Source organism: Gavialis gangeticus, unplaced genomic scaffold (assembly GCF_001723915.1).
Source record: "Gavialis gangeticus isolate Ggan-Ray unplaced genomic scaffold, GavGan_comp1, whole genome shotgun sequence".
Taxonomy (NCBI): domain Eukaryota; kingdom Metazoa; phylum Chordata; order Crocodylia; family Gavialidae; genus Gavialis; species Gavialis gangeticus.
This window is the reverse complement of record NW_017729032.1, coordinates 190,390,373-190,398,503: the sequence shown is the minus strand read 5'-3', so window position 1 is coordinate 190,398,503 and position 8,131 is coordinate 190,390,373. Positions and strand designations below refer to the sequence as shown.

At 38.1% G+C, this 8,131-nt stretch overlaps 1 long non-coding RNA gene across 1 annotated transcript in view; it reads left to right on the top strand.

Annotated features, from left to right (window-relative positions):
- Positions 1 to 7,008, top strand: part of LOC109302522 — a 15,182-nt gene extending 8,174 nt beyond the window's left edge. Inside the window, exons 2-3 of the long non-coding RNA XR_002098825.1 lie at positions 4,209 to 4,219; positions 6,936 to 7,008. This is a non-coding gene — a long non-coding RNA (uncharacterized LOC109302522). The remainder of the gene's footprint in view (positions 1 to 4,208; positions 4,220 to 6,935) is intronic.
- Positions 7,009 to 8,131: the final 1,123 nt, after the last annotated feature.

The window sequence follows — 8,131 nt, the reverse complement described above, 5'->3', positions numbered from 1 at the left end:
TTTTCATAATACAGATGTTCTGAGAAAGGAGGAGGAGGAAAAAAGGATATGTTATTATTTTATATATCAAAAAATATATTCTTGTTTCAGGTCCAAGGGAAAGATCTGCTGAGTGTTTTTTTAGTGAGGATAAAATGTGGGGGGAAACATTAGTGATATTATGGTGGGGATCTACTATGGATGACCAAATCTGTAAGAAATAAATTATACATTCTTCAAGCAGGAAACAAGAACAAGAATTAAAAACTTATGAAATTACCAGTGGAGGATTTTAACTTTCCTGATATCTGCTGGAAGAATAATACAGCAAAACAAGTATCATGGTCCTTCACAAGAAAGTGAAGGCATGAGAAAAGCAAAACAGGGACCCTAGGCTTCTAAAGAGCAAACTTTGACTGACTAAAAATCTATAAGTCCATAAGACCTGGGAACTAGGCCATTGCTAAAGGACATAGTATTGGAGGCTATTCTAACTGTCTTCCAGCATGGTAGAAAGATAACTGAAGGAGACAATCATTAGCTACCTAAAAAGCAAGTGTAAAACATACAGGAAGTATACTAAGGAATAGGAAGAACAAGTAGGGCCCATTCAGAAAAGCAAAGGCAAAATAAAAAACCAAAACAAACAAAAGAAATGCAACTAGTAAAAGATGATAAAGACAAAAACAAGGAGTTCTACATATATGTCCAATTGATAAGGCTGAAAAAAGGAAAAAAAGGAAAAAAACCCCCAGGGTCCCACTCTTCAAAGAAGTCAAGCTGGTAATGGAAGACAGAGCTGCTCAATTATTATATCACCTAAATCTTCAGTTAAATAAACAACAATGCAACTAATAAAAATGTTAGAAACAAGGAAGGGTAAAGGCTGGAGGTCATGAGAAAGTGTGCGCTAAGTTAACGGTTTTGACAAATTTGAATGAATTTAAGTCAGCAGCATGAAATCCCAACATACTGAAGGAACTTGTTGAAAATATCTCAGAGTTGCTAGCAATAATATTTTTTAATTGTGCATGACAGGTGAGGTCTTAGAGGACTACCACAATGCTCATATTTTAAAAGGGGAAAAGGAAGAGCATGGTGAATTATAGACAATCTAGTTGCAAGTGCTTTAGAGCAGTGATTCTCAACCACAGTGCCACAGCCATAAGATGCTTTCTGAGATGCCACATAACATTAGCATAGTTAGGTATGCAAACATGATTCACAAGATAATCAAAATGGCCACACCAAATGAGCAGGGCTGTGAGCTTGTAGTGGCACAAATAGCAGCAGCACAAATTTGTGCTGCTACTTTGTGCAACAGCACACGCCCCTGCATGTGCCTTTTCTTGTGGGCTGTGCCCAGCTCCTTCTGGCTCCTGGCTGGGCTTCATGTGCTGTGGGGGTGCTGGCTGAAGCCTAGGATGCCTCAGTGCAGGGATAGCTGGCAGAGAGCTCTCATGCTGAGGCACCCTGCTGCCCAGCCAGCTGTGGAGGTGGCATGTGGAGACAGGGGAGCAGCCAACCCAAGGCTGCCTGCTCCCCCATCTGTGTACACGGTGAAGCCCCCATGCTAAGACACACTGAGGCCTGCATGGCTGGCTGGGGATCTGTGTGCCTCGAGACGGAGGAACAGGCAGCCATGGGCTGCTGCTCCCATATCACTATATGGTGCTTTTTTCCCCAGGTTTTTTCTTTTGCTACAAGGAAATCCTCATAGGAAATGTTGCCCCCATGCTGCAAATTAACCATGCCATGCAACTGATGTTGTTTTACATACAATGCATGCAGTTTGTGGTGCCACAGACTGCACATACCTGCACATCTGGATGCACCCAATGATTTCTAAGAGCCTATAATCTTAGCCAAATTCTGACCTGTTATGGTCTTTCTGATTTATTTGCAATGAAAAAGTTGCTGTGGTATTTTTCCATAGTCAAGAACTGAAAGAAAATTAAGAGCTAGCATTTTCTGAGATGTGCCTTAAGTATAGCACTTAGCTTGCCACAATAGTTGAAGAATTTCTTGAAATTTTGTGGGACAGTCAAACATCATAGCACATTAAATGCTGCTATTGTAATTGAGATGACTGTACTCATCCACCTGATCACTTAAAGACTTAATATGTTCCTTCTTTTCACCTCTCAATAGAAAGAGAATAGTTGTAAAATGAATCTCTCTGAGTCACAGCTTGGCTAAAACAACACCTAAAACGAGGTCCTGATTACAAAACTCCAAATAGCTTAGCAGGTACTTTAAACAGTCAATGCTGATTTGGAACAATACCCAATATGATCAATACTTTCTTACTATTTCCACTTGGGACATTTTCTATACCATGTATACAGCTGAAACTCCTTATAACAGCCACATCTACCTAGGAACAACAAAATGCCAGGGCCCAGACCTATTTCTCATATTGCTACTAACAAGTATTGACTCTGCATGGATATTTATACACATATTTGATGTATATATGTGTGTGTGTGCACATGAGCATGTGTATGTATGTATAATGAATTCCATATATCAAAATTCAGGGCAACATTATTAGAAACAGTGAAGTTATGTTCTGAAAAATGTCAACTGAACTATAATGATGACACAGAACCTCTTAGCAAGTGGGAGCTAAAGGACACATACTAAAGAACTAAGGTAGTTACTGGTTAAGAGCTGATCTGTGTGATTAGACAGGTGCTTTATGGTGACAGTAGAAAAACCTTGTTATATAATCTCTGTGCTCTGCAGAATGTCCTGAGGCAATACTGATGAAAGAAATGGCAAATTATATATATATATAATTATACATTGGCAAAATATATATATATATACACACACACATACACGGAGGATGTGTACATTGGAACTAGAGAAGCAGTATGAATTGTTCTAATATTCCATAAATGAGTAGCACTTTTTGAGATGTAAGGAATTACTGAAGTGTCATCTTCTGCTACTCAATGTAACATCATTTTACTTTGCTAAATCTAATTGCTAGAGATTTTTTGGCTCAATATTAGCAGATCTGTCATTCTGCAATTATTGTGCACAAAGATTTTTGTCCACTAATGTCCTCCTGCATATTTCAGCATTTGAGAGACCTTGCACTTCTACTTAATGTTAAATTAAACATATTATACTTGTGTATAAAGGTTGCTAATAAAAGCTACTAATATACTCTTGGCTTCCCTCGTTATACAGCCCCAAGATGATCTCTATTGCTGAGGTAGAAGTTATAAGTTGCTTTTGGACAAGAGGGCCTGGGGAAAGGATGCAATTAGTAGAATCAGAGTTGTATGATTGATATTTTCCCCTACTAACTTCAGAATATTATGTAGGGGAAGGCTTAATAAAGTCAGTAATGACTAATATTTTGTCCCCTACGTATGTCCATCATAGGTAGGGTATTTTCTACCTCTACCTAAAATCGCTTTTGAGAATTGAATTAAATTGATGAGGCCAGGAACAAACATTACACTGTTACTGGTATTTGTGATCAGAAACCAGTCTATATCCATAACAGAGCAGATGTTTGCTGTGCACAGGGTGCATCTACACATGACCCCAGATGCACAGTTTTTACTGCGCAGTCATTTAGTATTTGCTTTAGCAAGTACTAAATGACTGTGCAGTAACCACCAGTACTGTGCAGGTCCTGCACCTCGTGGGTCATTTCCAACTGAGCAATAGCAGCAGCATCACAGTTTGTGCCCGCTGATGCTGTGTCACTGTAGCAATGCCTGTGTCACCGTAGCCCATCACTATGGCAATATAACATCTCGTGTCCACAGACAAGCTTAAAAATGGTGGAACCTGGTCTAAGATTTGCCCAAAAGATTTGCCCAAAAAGGGCAAATGTCTTCTATTTGCTACTGATCTAAACTATGCTATGTTCAGAAAACCACATCACTTAGACAGATTCCACCTCAGGCTTTTTGAATGTCTGTGCCTCACCTAAATTATCAAATACATCTAAGAAATAATATACTATCTTTTTAAACTATATTCATTTTCAGTAATATAAATTAAGTCAGAAATGCAAAAGTCACAGCCAGTGAATAAGTAACTGGAGCAGCCACAAATAGGGACAGAATTAGCAATGAAAACATATTTTCTATAAATGAATCAAATGAGACTGAAAATTTTATGCATGGGATATATCTATCTCAGGAGAAGGACATGTGCATGTAAAGTATAGCAAAAGTCAGGCAACATTCCTTATCAATCAGAAAAACTACTAGTGCTGAAATCAGCTAATAAGAAAGGTGCTTTTTATGCTCTAGGTAAAATAGTGGGTATGATTTAGATGGAGCTTGTTTTGCTTTGTTTTAGTTTTTTTAGGAGTACTGGTAAAATAATCTGTTAATTTTCAAATAAATGGTAATGGTTTGGAAAGCAGCCATTACCAAATTAGTAAAAATGACAAATTCCAGAGCTGAAGGGAAATGACCCAGTTATCTGATCTACCCTGAGTTCATATTTTCCATTTTACAAGATACTGTATATTTTCATTATCTGGATTCCTGAAATCAATTAAGACCATTCTCAAATACTTCTGCAAAGCAGTTAGGTAGCAATATATTCTGACTGGATGGCAATGGTATGTTTTGTATGAATGGACTCGATGTTCAAGAACCATGTAGAACTCTGGGGAGCCTATTCTTTCCTCAGTACATAGGTGGATTAGAGCATACAGTGACTACTGCCAATGCAAACAGCACACACAAATCTCCCCTGCCTTCTAAGGAGACTACAAGCCTGATTTGCCTCTCATACTACTGTAACTCTTGTCTTTACTGGAATTACCTCAGATCTATACCAGTGTAAATGACTGGGCAATTAGGTGCTAGATCTCCTGAGAATTATATTTTCTTTCCCTGATAAGGTATTTAATTTAGTACTAACCCACACTTTCTTATTTAAATTAGATCCAGAGACAGCTTAAATTGGTGAGTCAGTTTAGCATCACTTCTTTGTGGGGGGCAGATACCTTTTAAGAGTAGTATGTAGAAGAGAAACAGATAAGCTCTCTTATTTCTTACCAAGATTTGTGCATCTGCTTTATTTGCCTTGTTTCAGTAATACACCTTCCTTTCAATCACTGGTATCTTGATTATATTATACTTATCACATCTCATGGAAAAATGATGGAATGGAAAAAATGTATATTTTAAGTGTTCTGAAAATCACAGCTCACTTGTAAAAATTGTCTTTGATGCCAGCAGTTGGACATATCATTGGAAGTTAAATTAGCTAGCTGTGAACTTGGGACACAGTTTGTAATTTAACAAATTTATGTTTTAATATACCTCAGGGAAAATATCTAAGTACTGTATGTATTACCTATCATGTACAGAATATTATTTATGATCTTAAATCTTAAACTGAGAACTTTTCCATATAATTTAACTTTAAAGACCTATATGCCCTACTTTCTTTTACTGTCAAATAACAAGAATGTTAGCGCTAAAAGTTAAAGAAACTTTTTCTCTATTTGGAATAATTTTGTATACTTTTACTTTGTGACGTTTATTAGAATAAGGGATGAAGACCCAAGGGAATCCTGGGAAAGATCACCTAGTCCAGCTCCTCTGTTGAAGGCAGGATCATTCCTTACTAAACCACTACAGCCAAGTGTCTGTCTAATACTCTCTTAAAAAATTCCAGACATGGCAATTTCATAACTTCTGGTGGTAGTCTCTTCCAGTGCTTGACCCCCCTCATAGTTCATAAGTTCCTCCTACTTTCTAACCTAAATTTCCTCTGCTGCAGTTTGACGCCATTGTTCTTTCACAGCCACAGAAAACCCATCTCTATCCTCCTTTATAATTGCCCTTGGGGTATTTGAAGACTGTTATCAAATCCCGTTTTAATCTTCTCTTCTCCAGACAAAATAACCCTAGCCTTTTCAGTCTTTCCTCATAAGTCATGCTTCCCAGGCCTCTAATCATTTTGTCATTCTCCTAGAATCTTTCCAATCTGTCTACACATTTCTTGAAGCATGGGGCCCAAAACTGGACAGAGTACTCCAAGTAAGCCCTCACCATCTCTGAATAGAGTGGAAGAATCACTTCCCATGCTTTGCAAGTGACACTCCTTTTAATACGACCAGTATGCTTTTGGATTTTGTTGTAAGAAGTGCACACTTCTGGGTCTTGTTCAGCTTAAAGTCTACTTTAACCTCCAGGTCCTTGTCTGCAGTTTGTTTTTGTGCATGCAATTATTCCATCCCATATGTAGGATTTTGAACTCATCCTTGTTGAATCTAAAATCTGATTGATTTTGAAACATTTTTCCCATTTATCCAGGTCATTCAGGATCCTAGCCCTACTTGATGTCATCCAACTTGATGTCATCTGAATATTTGCTAAGAGTGTTCAATCCCACTATCAAAATCATTAATGAAGATGTTAAATAACACTGGGCCCAGGACAGACTCCTGGGGAACCCCACTTGATACCTCCCAACCAAATATTGTACCATTGGTGACTACTCTTTAAGTATGTCTATCCAACCAGCTGTGTGTCAGTTTTCCAGGACTTTTGTCTAGAGTGTATTTGCTTATCTTGCTAATGAGAATGCTATGAGAGATAGTGTCAAAAGCCTTGCTAAAGTCATTCACTACTTCCCCCTGATCCACAGAACTTGTCACTTTATCATAGAAGGAGGTCAGATTGGCCTGGTATGATTTGCTCTTGGTTCATCAATGTTGGCTGTTCCTAATCACCTTGTTCTCTCCCATCTTGAAGACCTGTTCTTTGACCTTTCCAGGTATCAAGATCAGGCTGACTGGCTGATCTTACTTATTCCTTTTTTTTAAAGATGGGAGCTATATTTGTATATTTTCCAATCCCTTTCTAATTCATATCATTATACAAATGGTGGAGGTGATCATAGGATGACAGGCTCATAGGAAAGTAGGTCTAGAAGACACTTCACAAGTTCATCTAGTCCAGCCCTCTGCTCAAGGCAGGAGCATCCCTGACTAAATCATCTCAACCAAGCATCTGTCCAACCTGTTACTGAAAATTTGCAGGGTTGAAAATTCCACATTTTTTCTAGTTAATTTGTTCCAACACTTAGCACTTGGAGAACTGAAAGTTCTCTCTAGTCTCCAACCCAAATTTCCTCTGCTGAGACTTGAAGCCTTTGTTCTTAGACTTCTCTCTTATGGCCACAGAGAAAACACCGTCTCAATTCCCTCTATACTTGCCTTTTAGGTACTTGAAAACTGTTATCAAATCCATTCTTACCTTTAACTTTTCCAGACTAAATAACCCTATATTTTCCTTATAAGTCTTCCTTCCCATGCCTCTAATCATTTTTATAGGTATGTGTTGAACTCCTTCCAATCTGTTCACATCCTTCTTGAAGTGTAGGCCAAAATTTGGCATAATACTCCAAGTGAGGCCTCAGCAATATTGAATAAGTAGAAGAATCATTTACCCTGATTTACAAGTGACATTTATTTTAATGCAAACCAGTGTATTGTTGGCCTTTTTTGCACACTGTTGGCTCATATACAGCTTATGCTCTACTGTAACCCCCAAGTCCTTTTCTGCAGTACTGCTGCCTAGTCAATCATTCTCCAGTCTATTTGTTCATGTAATTATTCTGTCTCAAGTGCAGGACTTTACACTTGTACTTGTTGAATCTCATCTGATTGATTATAGACCATTTTTTCTAGTCTATCCAGGTCATTCTCCATCTCTGTTATCCAGTCTTTATAAATGATGAATGATGAATGACTAAAGTTTGACAAAATATAAAACATTTCAGAAGTTGAACATCAGACATGCAAAGAACACTGGATGCCTTCTAGCCTTTCTTTTTCAAGGATATCATTCAAAAGATCTTGGTTCTTTCTGATATGTGCTGTCAACATCCTGTGTGACTCAACTCAGATGGCTTATTCTCACCAAGCCGCATTTTTCTGTGTGAAAAATGAGAATGCTGATACTTTCCCCCATTCCATCTGAATTGCCTTTCCAGAGCTACAGTTGCTACAAGCTCTGAATAATGAATACGTTGTATGTAAACAGCAGTCCCTATTTCCACACTTACTCCAAGCTGGGAGGGCGTTATCTGTATTACACCTTTACAAGGGGCAGATTGCTTTCCCTGCCATGGTTAGATTTCCCTGCATGAAAAC